Raw genomic sequence first — 12236 nt, 5'->3', positions numbered from 1 at the left:
TATGATGTCCATCCAACGGCCGTAGTGCTTCCTCAACCTCTGGTATTGTTGCTCCAGCCGCCCAAAGCAGCGCCGGTCGTGTCGCATGCTCCTGCCTCCCGTGGCCAGCTGTGCTACCGCAGAGGCCTCACCGCCCCCTACTATTCCCACCGCTGGCCAGGCCATCCCTCTACTCACCCACACCCCCTGTTATTCTGCGGCGACGGTAGCCTCACACCGCAGCGAACCAGTGAACCCTCGTACTCCTCTACGCGTGGGCATCCACTGCCGCATCTTTCCGGCTCCGCGTCGTCCCCTTCCTAGGCCTCACTGTCGTCCACCGCCCTGGTGCTCTCGGCACGGCGTGGTCAACGTGGTCAAGGAACGGCTTCCATCGGACGTGGACTGTACGTGGAGAGGCTGACAGATGGGTCCACGGCCGCAGCAAGGAAGTGCCTCCTTATTACACGAAAAATAATTATTCCTCCACATGACAGCGGGGACCCACCGGACGGGCCACCGTATTTCGCGAAAAAACGTTTCCCCCTGACTGCTGGGACCCACCAGCTACATCTTCGCACGCAAGGAAGTGCGTCCGGGCAAAAAAGAATGATTCGCCCCCCTGACTGCTGGGACCCACCAGCTACATCTTCGCACTCAAGGAAGTGCGTCCGGGCAAAAAAAACTATTCGCCCCCCTGACTGCTGGGACCCACCAGCTACATCTTCGCAGGCAAGGAAGTGCCTGACAGTCGGGACCCACCTGGTCGAACCGTACGTAGCTTTGTCATTCTGGTCGCGAACGTGTACCTACATACTGTTCGATGTAGAGGCGCGCACATATCATGTACACGTACGTACAGCGGCCAGTGTGCAAGAAAGAAAATATGGCCACGTACGTACATACGGGCAGGGTCTCGAACGCCTACCGCGCATACGTATGGCCAGGGCTCATGTACATGGCTGGGTCGGGACGGAGAAACAGCGGCGTCATCGTGTTCATGGGGAGCCAACCAGCTGGGTCAGAACGGAATGCGTCGTCGTGTTCATTAGGAGGGCTTGGACGGAACAGCTGATGGAAACAAGGCCTGGCGTACCGCAGAACAAAGGAAACGGCCTTGTGTTCGACCGGCCACGGTCGAAACGGGATCCTGTTCATCGGGAGGGGTCTGGCGTACCGCAAAACGAAGGAAACGGACCTCCTACGGTCGAAACGGGGGTCTTGTTGATCGGGAGGGGTGTGGTGTACCGCAAAACGGAGGAAACGGACTTGTGTTGGAGTGCTACGGTCGAAACGGGGGTCCTGTTCACCAGGAGGGGTGTGGCGTACCCAAAACGGGACTCCACGGGATACTGTTCATCTCCACCGTCGACCCCCTCCAGCCTCCAAGGGCTACTGTTCATCCACCGTCGACCTCCTCCAGCCTCCACCTGTGACTGTTCATCCACGGGCTGCTGTTCATCCAGCCTCCACCGCGCGCTACTCCACCGGCTACTGTTCAACCAGCCCTCTCCATGGGCTCCTGTTCAACCACCCCTCCATGGGCTACTGTTCATCCAGCCCTCCACCGTCTATTGTTCATCGCCCTCCACGGGGTGGTCCTGTTTATCCTGCCCTCCACGGGGTCCTGTTCATCCAGCCCCAACCGGCTTGATCGATCCGGATCCTGTTCATCTAGAGGCAACACCACGGGGTCCTGTTCATCCACCCCACCGGGAACTGTTCATCCAAACCCCCCAGCAACGCTCACTGTTCATCCAGAGGCAGCATCGATCGGCTTCAGTTAGCAGCAGTAGCGAAGGAATCGCTCGATCGGGTTCAGTTAACAGCCATCGATCGATCGCTCGGGTTCAGTAACGCGTAGCCTGCAGTGCAATCTCTCGTGTTCAGTTAGAGCCCAACGCCTCGCACCCACGCATGTGCGTGTATGAGAGAAACGCGCATCGCTCGGCCCCGACCACCCACCGTAACCGGGAACACCCCGATATTTTCCTCGCCCTCGCTTCTACCACGGTTTTTTCCATTATGGACGGCCCAAAGAATGTCATGCAGCTGCATCTCCGGCCCGCCCAGGACGAAAAGCCCATTTTCTGTCATGATTTTTTGTCATAGAAGTAGGACCCGCCACATCTATGATGATACCGGGTTTTGTCACAATTATCGTCAAAGAAGTGTCATAAGTATGACAGTAAAAAATTTCGTTCAACCCAAAATGTCACGGATGTGTCTTTTTTTTGTAGTGTGGGCATCGGGGGAAGCACAATACGGACGAGCCTGCAAGCACTCCCGTAACTTTTTTCTAATTACTCTTTCTTTCTCCATTATCCTTTATTACAAGTGACGCAAAGGCTAAACATCTAACGGACTCTAACAAAGTTCGGATCCGTACACTCACTGAGGGGGCTATTTCCGTCAAGGAGTACCCTAACCGAGGACACGCGATGCAGACATGCGACAGGAGGCCCAAAATAACTTTTTGTAGACCGCGCTCAGTATCTCGAGCCTGTAAGTGCCTTTATCGTCAACCTTCGACCCTTGGCATGTAAAATAGCCAGGGCGCGGCTGTGTTATCTATATAAACGATTGGCACATCACTCAGATCCCAGTAAAAATAATCCACTCTTTTCTACAAAACCGATTTTTGCCCCTACGGTTGTCTCAAACATACACCTCGGCATAACTTGCCAGGGGCTCGGTATGGGAACAAACGAGTTGCCGACAAGTCCAAACAGCTCTATAGCGTACTTCGGCGTCGCGAGTCTGGCCTTATATGCATCAGCTCCGAATCATGTCTTGGGTCAATAGTTGGGTTGCCCGGCTCCTGTGCTTGCTACCTTACGTTCCGCTCTATTGGCTAAGGGAGTAAAGGGAGAACTACTGCGATTGTGCGTGCGGTTCATCTGGTCAAGCACCTCAGTAGAGAAAGCCGAAAACTGACTGTCATGATGCGGCGAGAGCTGGTCAACCACTCGATGACTTATCTGAATCTTTCGTGATTCTCTCCGTATTATATGAAGGACCTTTTTCTTCAGGTCATATATGTACGCACCATATTGGAATAAGCCGTACACATACCAGGGGCTATATCGTAGTCCCCCCTATAAAACTCCTATGGCTAAGTGAAAGTGTTAACGCCCTATAGTCCGATTGCCTCGTTCACCGCATTGACACCTCCTTAATGGACCAAGACGTTGGGTTAAGAGTGATCAAATGCTTTTCCGAACACCCCCGTATTTCCTACGAGGGGGCTGAAGCCGACGACTGGAAAACTTTTACATCATATACACACGGCTGCACAGGAGGAACAAAAAGCCTTTGGGCAAAACCAAAATATAGACTGATTATAAAAATTGTCTTTTACAATTCGCACACGCTTCACTGGAATAGTATGCCTTTCGAACATTGACCCTCTATCAAGCGGGCAGCCTCTAAAACATCCTCAAAATAATGCTCTGGTGCATGATGGTCCTTGCCCTTGGGTGGACCCTTTGCTGCAACATCGATGGCCTTCATCTTCCCCAGTATGTCTTGACACGGGCAAAGGCCATCCGTGCACCTTCAATGCACGTCGACCAGTTAACAGCGTCGATACGTGGCACCGCATCAGCGAGCCGCTGTACCAAGCCGAAGTAGCTATTCGGAATAGGCTCAGTGGGCCACAGCTGGATTATGACGTTCTTCATGGCAGCGCCGGATATCCTGTGAAGTTCGCCCCACTGGGACATCTGTTCATTCAGCAGCAGAGGGCGCTTTGAAGCACCAAACTGTGACCAGAAAAGCTTCTCCATTGCATATCCCTCTTGCGCTTGGTAAAACTGCGCCGCATCGGAAGAACTCTTCAGCAAGTCAGAAAACACGTCTGGGGAGCTCCACACTTGGTTAAGCTGAGCATAATTCGGATCGCCGAACTTAGTCAGCAATAAAAAGGGCTTACCAGCCGCAATCTCCCCAGCCTGCCGGATCTCCTCACGGGCCGCTCTCGATTCGGACCGCTCTTCTTTCACCTCTCGCAAGGCCTTGTCAAGATCAGCTGTTTTGGATTTATTCTCCTTCTCAAGGAATTCACAGCGACTAGCGGCATTTTTAGTTCGAGCGCCATTGTGGATATTTTTTCCTCGTCTTGGTGCCGAGCAGCTTGTTCAGCCTTTAACTCGGCCGATGCCTTTTCGGCAGCTGCATTACTAAACCGGGCCTGCTCCTTGGCCCGGGCCAGCTCCGCCCGAAGAATCTCAACGACGGCGGCACTATCTACAGCCATGCACATCCCATTATGCAACTTTCAGTGTCACGCTTATATTTACAAACACGTATGAGGACTGTTCCGAATACATACATTGCGACTCGTCAAGACGCCTATTCATTAACGCAATGTCATCCCCTGCCACATCAAGCTTCCGCTGCAGCTCGACAATATCCGTAGTCTGGGCAGTCATCAGGGGAGAAACAGCCTGTGTTCCAATTAACCAGATTAGTCCTTGAGCTTTTCTTCTTGATCCTTTGTTCGCCTCCATGGGAAGCCAACCTGAGTCTCAGGGGCTACTACCTATACACAGGTGTATTTTGCACATAAAATATAATTGAAAATATTACATCACAAACCTCAAAGCCTCTTAGCAGGCTCATGAAGGCTTCATTCAATCCGCTCTTTGCGGACAGAATCTTCTCAACCACCGTACCCATCAAGGTACGTTGTTCCTCCGAGATAGATGCTTTTCGCAGCATATCCCTCAACATATCCGGCGCCGCCGGGTCTCCGGAAGCCGTTGTAGGAGCACGACAATCCTTTGAAGGAACCTGTTCGCTCGTCTCTAGGATCATCGCGGGTTGAAAACCGGACAGTCCGGGGCCTTCATTGTTGGCCCCCGAATCCTGGACGGTTGGAGGTTCACCTTCGGGTACTGCCTCCCTCATCCCTCGCGCCGCTTGTTGATAAAAAAAACCTCCGAGATGACACTTTGGAGTCGTCCGCCTTATTGGGTGAGGAGGCCGGGGGAGGCGTCTCGCTTTCCATCATCTTTGGGAGAAGATCTCCCGAAGAAGAGGATCGCTCAGGAACACTCTGCGCCGAACTATAAAGATACACGTGAACGTTACATGTCACTTTAATAACAGGAAAGGAACAGGATGTGATTAAAGCACCCCAGATTTACTTACGATTTGGTCGAAGGCTTGTCCTCTCGACGGAGCTGTTCAACGGCATCGCCTTCCAATCCTGAGTCACCCGACGATGGCATCTTGCCCCTCTTGGGAGTCAGTTCCTCCCAACCTTCGGAGGCGGCCCTTTTCTTCTTGTATAGGGAAGGGATGCTTGCTTCTTCTTCGCATTTGTCTTTGGGCGAAGAAATATCGATTTCCCCGGACTCGGTGTCTAATTTACCTCCGGAACGAAGGCCGTCCCTGGTCTTCCCACTCTCCACCTCGCCCTCCTCCACCGGTGCCTGATACGGTGCCGGTGCCAGCATCCTTGTTAACACGGGGTCCGCTGAGCCTTCGGGAAGAGGAGCCGGACACCTAATCCGTTCCGCTTTCTTTAACCAGCCCTGGAAAGAGATGGTTTGCTCAGTGTCTTACCACAAGATACCTGATTAGGAGGTGTTCGGCAAACGGGTACTTACCATGGTATTCGGATGGTTACAGTCAAGGCCGATGTCTTCAGTAGTATTCAGCCACTGCTTTCGTTTCCCGAAAAATAATTTCCACATCCCTTCGTGCGTAGTGCCGAAGAAATGTTGAAGTGTCGCGGCCCTTCGGGATTAAACTCCCACATGCGGAGAGGTCGCCTCCGGCATGGCAAGATCCGAGGAACCAGCATTACTTGAATAACATTGATAAGATCAATGTCCCTCTCGAGGAGGCTCCTGGTGGCTCTGAAGACTCTGTACCTCATCAATTGATCCCCAGTCCAACCCCTTGTTAATCCATGATTCGAGCTGAATAGGAGGGCTGGGTCGAAACGCGGGCGCAGCCGCCCGCTTAGAGCCACGGGGCTCAATAATATAGAACCACTCCCGTTGCCATAAGTCAGAAGATTCGGTGAAGGATCCTTTTAGCCAAAGAGCGCCATTAAGTTTTGTCACGGTGGCACCACCACACTCCGCCTGCTTCCCCCTATCGCCTGCGGCTTCACGTGGAAGGTCTTGAGCCACAAGCCGAAGTGTGGAGGGATTGGAAGGAAGGCCTCGCACGTGACGATAAACGCCGAGATAAGCAGAACAGAGTTCGGGGCCAGATCATGAAAAGCCAGCCCGTAATAGAACATGAGCCCTCGAATAAAGGGATTAAGGGCAAAGCCTAACCCTCGGAGGAAGTGGGAGATGAACACGACCCTCTCGCCGGATCTGGGGGTGGGGATAACCTGCCCTTCGGCAGGAAGCCGATGGAGAATTTCCGCGGTCAGATATCTCGCCGCCCTAAGCTTCGCAATATCCTCCTCTGTAACAGAGGAAACCACCCACCGACCAGGAAGACTGGATCCGGACATGACTAATGCTTGCGGTGGTCGAAACTTGGGTTTTAGAACTTGAGATAGCAAGGGCTGAGGAAGAAGCAAATGTGGAAGAAAGAGAGACGGGTGTGCACCCCTTTATAAAGGCCGTGAGTATCTAAACGCCTACTCCTGGGCCTTAATACTTGCCTGTTTCCGAGGAGTTGTATCACAGAGACGGTTGGGTTACCCACGTCTGTGTTGATAAGAATCCCTTAATAAGGGGGACACGATCTCAGCTTGGATAAGACGTGCCAATAGAGCCGCGCCTCAGAACCCGAGGCTGCAGGCTGACAACAGGTTTAAAATAATGTCCCGGCGGTGATGTGGCGTCGTGCTATGAACAGCTGTCGGTGGATTGGATTTATAGATTACTGTGCCCTATGTGGAAGTATACAAAACTTGTGTTATAGGTCCGGACATGTTCAATACGTCCGAAGACTATCTTGGAGTTTGGAAGGAGGAACCCGCCTTGCAATGCCAACGAAAGATCTTTGGGCCGGATACCTTATCATTGAAGCCATGTTCAGGGGCTACTGAGGGAGTCCTGGACTAAGGGGTCCTCGGGCGTCCGGCCTGTTAGCCATGGGCCGGACTGATGAGCTATGAAGAACACGAAGACCGAAGACTGCACCCGTGTCCGGATGGGACTCTCCTTGGTGTGGAAGGCAAGCTTGGCGACCAAATATGTAGATTCCTTTCTCTGTAACCTACCTTGTGTAACCCTAGATCCTCTCGGTGTCTATATAAACCAGAGGACTTAGTCCGGAGGGGAGGGACTCATTACTATAGTCATACAGGCTAGGCTTTTAGGGTTTAGCCATTACGATCTCGTGGTAGATCAACTCTTGTAATACTCAGATTCATCAAGATCAATCAAGCAAGAAGTAGGGTATTACCTCCATAGGGAGGGCCCGAACCTGGGTAACCATCGTGTCCCCTATCTCCTGATACCATCGACCTTAGACGCACAGTTCGGGACCCCCTACCCGAGATCTGCCGGTTTTGACACCGACAGGAGCCCCTAAGGCGTGATGCTCAGGAGCCCCCCTTTAACGTGCAAGCGAATTGCGTGAAAAGGGAGTGGCCGGCGGGACCGCTCGTAGTCTAGCTCCGGAGGTTCCTACGAGTTAGTCGGAGAAAAAGATCATAACACATAGCCGCGCTTGCGGTCCTGTTGTTGATCCTTCCGCAAGAAGGTGAAGGCACTGAGGACCTAGTGAGGTGACGTGCGCGGGGCAGGCCGCGAGTCAGAGCTTGATCTCTCAGGTTTATCAGCACTGCAGGGACGGATCCGAGAACAGGCACTATGCCAGCAGCCCCCGTAGTGCGACGATCAACGGCGGGTTAGCAACATGCGGAGGCCGCGGAGGGCGATGAAGCACCGGACAGGCAGGTGATAATCATAAAGCAACTCACAAAAGAGTAAGGCCAGTTCTGATAGATGAAAAGAATGATACATGCAATAGGACAGACCCACATAGCTTGGGGATAATGCAGCCCGAGGGGCGCCCCCAACTGAACAAACAAAAAAGTGTCACCTGGCACCATTGGTGAGGAAGTGTTGAAGTAGGTGAAGACGCGTGCTGCAAAAGTCACTCCTCACAAGTCATCCAGGTCCTGAATCTCGCGAGGCTTTTGGGGCTCGACAGGCTCGCGAGGATCCAACGCCGCCTCCGATAGGATTGCCTGGTGTCTGGCCTCCTGAGCCACCAGGACGCCCCGCATGTGGCGCTGGTGCGTGGCAGCCCTGTTAAGCAAACCGAAAGACATGCGAACGTAGCTGTGAGGGGGGCCCTCGCACCGGCCAATATGGGATGGCTAGAAAAGCTCCTGAGACGCTGCTCTGTTGAGCCCTGGGATGTTGACGCAGGCGCGCAGCTCACTGCCCTTGTCAGGGGAGGGTGCCTCGCTGGGTGGTGCAGCGCGACGCTCGCCTCGCATGGCTCTTGCCTCCTGAAGCTCCTTGGTTGCCTTGGTGATGAACTCCTAAGCGCCTGGCGCCTCGCGCCCTGTGCCCTCCTCGCGGAAACGCGCGTTGAAGCACGCCTCCACATGGTGCCCGAGTGCCCCCCTCGTGACGCAGGCCAGGTCAGAGGTCCTCAAGAGGAGAGCCCACGAGCCCAGCTTGAGGGGGGCGCCGGGTCCGTCAGTGGGCGCAGGACCTGAAGCACGGCTGTCCATGTCAAAACCGGTCGATCTCGGGTATGGAGTCCCAAACTATGCGTCTGAGGATTGAGGGTAACAAGGGACAAGTGGGACATAATGTTTACCCAGGTTCGGGCCCTCTTAATGGACGTAAAACCCTACTTCCTGCTTGATTGTATTCGATGAGTATAGGGGTTACAAGAGTTGATCTACCTCGAGATCGTAATGGCTAAACCCTAGATGTCTAGCTTATGAGAATTTTGATAGCCTCTATGGACTAAACCCTCCGGTTTATATACACACCGGAGGGACCTAGGGTTGTACAGAGTCGGTTTGTGGGGGGAGGAAATAACATATCCGGACACCAATCTTGCCATCCACGCATAGGGGAGTCCTACCCGGACACGGGGGAAATCTTCAGCTTGTATCTTCTCGGCTAATTAGTCCAGTCCGTACCGATAGCCCGGACACCCGAGGCCCCCCTAATCCTGGACTCTCTCACTAGCTAATGAACCAGTCTTCGATGATGATGTGTTCGGCACGAGAATTGTCTTCGGCATTGCAAGGCGGGTTCCTCCTCCTGAACACTTTAAAACAATTCCCTGAACAAAGAAACTATATCCAGCTCTGCATAATTGCTACAACCCTTAGCCACGAAGGCAAGATATCAAATAAAACAGTGTCTTTCCACTGACAACTATTTCAGCGAAACATCACGTCTGGCCTCTTAACATTTCGAACCGTTTTCACGCCTCCCGCTTCGCGTTTCGAGGCACGGCCTCCCTTGGCATGTCTTGTCAAAACAGAGATCGTGCCCGCCCATCACGGGATCCTCATCAATACGGTTTTGGGTAATCCAATCGTGCCATTCGCACGACCCCTTGGGAACAGGCGAGTTTTAAGGCTTGAGGGGGCGTTTGGTATTCACCGCCTATATAAGAAGGTAAAGATTCCTCTTTTTCCCCACACCTTCTTCCCTCTCCTGCCTTCCCATCTTCAAGCTCCAGCGCCCAAACTTCAATCTTTTCCACCGCCACCAACCTCTCCAGCCATGTCTGGATCCGGCTCTAAGGGAAAGTGGGAGGCCTCTTGTGTCACGGAGAAGGACATCAAGGAGCTCCGAGGTGCGGGCTACCTGCCCGCGGATATCGCGCACCGGCTTCCCAATAAGAATCAGATCATCCCCACTCCGGAGCCCGGCGAGAGGGTAGTATTCGTCCCTCATTTCCTCTGAGGTCTAGGGTTTCCCCTCCATCCCTTCGTCTGGGGCCTCATGTTCTACTATGGGCTAGATTTCCATGATCTAGCCCCAAATTCTTTCCTTCACATCTCGGCGTTCATCGTCGTGTGTCAGGCTCTACTCCGCATCCCCCCACTCTTCGGCCTATGGCTCAAAGTCTTCAACGTGAAGCCGAAGGTGGTTGATGGGCAGCATGCGGACTGCAGCGGGGCCATCGTGAGCAAGCTCCCCAACACCATCTGGCCCAAAGTGGCATTCGTGGAGACAGTCAAGGTGTGGCAGCAGGAGTGGTTCTACATCATCGAACTCCGCCATGCAAACTGGGCAGCCGCACCCGATTTCAGATCCGGACCCCCTACCAGGCTCACCACCTAGACCGCTAAGGGCCTCGACTGGGGGTCCACGGCGGATGTGCAGATGCTACGAAAGCGCATCACCAACATGATAGGCAAAAACATCAGTCTCACAGACGTGATTCAGGTGATGCTCTTTCGCCGGACTCTCCCCTGCCAACTCCGGGCCTCTCACATGTGGGAATTTAATCCGGAGGAGCCACGGACCTTGAAGCACTTCTTCAGCACGATGCACGAAGATATTTGGAAGTTGCTCTTCAAGGCCCAGAAAACGTGGCCAAAAAAGACGGAAGACATCGGTCTTGACAGCGAAAATCCGGCCTCATCGGTAAGCATAACTTTCCCGAGTACCTATTCGGTAAATAAGTTCAGACATAATGTATTTCCTGTTCTTCGTATAGGGCTGGACGGCAAAGGCAGAGCGGATCAAGTGCCCGGCTCCGCTGCATGAGGACCCAGCCACACCCACCAGCTGACAGAGATGCTGGTCCCGGCGCCCTACCAGGCGCCAGAGAAGAAGGCCAAGAAGAAGAAGGGCAAGGAGACCAAGAACGGCCCCCGCCACAAGGGTCCTGTGGACGTTATGTCCGGAGAGACCGAAGCCCCCTCCTCCCATGAGGGAGATGAAGAAGAGGAAGAGGAGGAGGGGGTGGAGAGCGATTCCCCCCGCAAAGGGAGGAACAAGAAGAGGATGGTGAGGGAGTCCTTGATTAAGGGATCCTCGGGCGTCTGGACTATAGTACGTGGGCCGGACTGATGGGCTGTGAAGATACAATACCGAAGACTCTCTCCCGTGTCCGGATAGGACTCTCCTTGGTGTGGAAGGCAAGCTTGGCGTCCTGATATGAAGATTCCTTTCTCTGTAACCAACTTTGTACAACCCTAGTCCCCTCCGGTGTCTATATAAACCGGAGGGCTTAGTCCGTAGGGACGATGACAATCATACATGCTAGACTTTTAGGGTTTTAGCCATTATGATCTCGTGGTAGATCAACTCTTGTAATCCTCATATTCATGAAGATCAATCAAGCAGGAAGTAGGGTATTACCTCCATAGAGAGGGCCCGAACCTGGGTCAACATCGTGTCCCCTGTCTCCTATTACCATCGACCTTAGACGCACAGTTCGGGACCCCCTACCGAGATTCGCCGATTTTGACACCGACATTGGTGCTTTCATTGAGAGTTCCACTATGCCGTCGTCAAAAGGTTTGATGGCTCCTTCAATCATCTACAACAATGTTGTCCAGGGAGAAACCTTCCTCCCTGGACAGATCTTCGTATTCAGTAGCTTCGCACTGCGGGCCAACTCGCTTGGCCATCTAGAGCAGATCGATAGCTACGCCCCTGGCCGTCAGGTCAGAGTTGGAAGCTTAAACTACGTCGCGGATATCCGTGGAGACTTGATCTTCGACGGATTTGAGACCACGACAACCGCTCCCTGTCACTACGACGAACATGACTTAAATCTGTCATCAGATCATACCCAGGAGATAGCACCTGTAATACTCTGGCCTTAGATCCGGAGCAGATCATGCCATCCGAGGACGGGAAGCTCAACCCCGCCACGGAAGCCACAGACTCAGGGGCGTTGGAGCTGCACATAGACCTAACTTAGAGTGACATCTCTGTCACCGGAACCATGGACTCATCTTCGGCTACATGTTCCGAACCATGTGCATCCGCGTGCGTCGAGCTTGATCAGTCATTGATCGTCGAATTTAGCTCCACGGACATCTTCCGGCACTCGCCTTTAGGCGACGTGCTAAACTCATTAAAATCTCTATCCTTGGCGGGGGACTCGCAGCCGAATTATATCCGGTTCGAACTGGAGGCTGATGACGGAGAATTTCGCTTCCCACCCACCGCCCACTTCATAGCCACTGTCGAGGACTTAACCGACATGCTCGATTACGGCTCCGAAGACATCGACGGTATGGACGACGATGCCGAAGAGGAGCAGGGCCAAAACCTGCTGTTTACCGGACGCTGGACGGCCACTTCTTCGTGCGACGGGTACATGGTGGATGCACC

This window comes from Aegilops tauschii, chromosome 7 (assembly GCF_002575655.3).
Source record: "Aegilops tauschii subsp. strangulata cultivar AL8/78 chromosome 7, Aet v6.0, whole genome shotgun sequence".
NCBI classification, from domain to species: domain Eukaryota; kingdom Viridiplantae; phylum Streptophyta; class Magnoliopsida; order Poales; family Poaceae; genus Aegilops; species Aegilops tauschii.
This window is presented reverse-complemented; position numbering follows the sequence as displayed.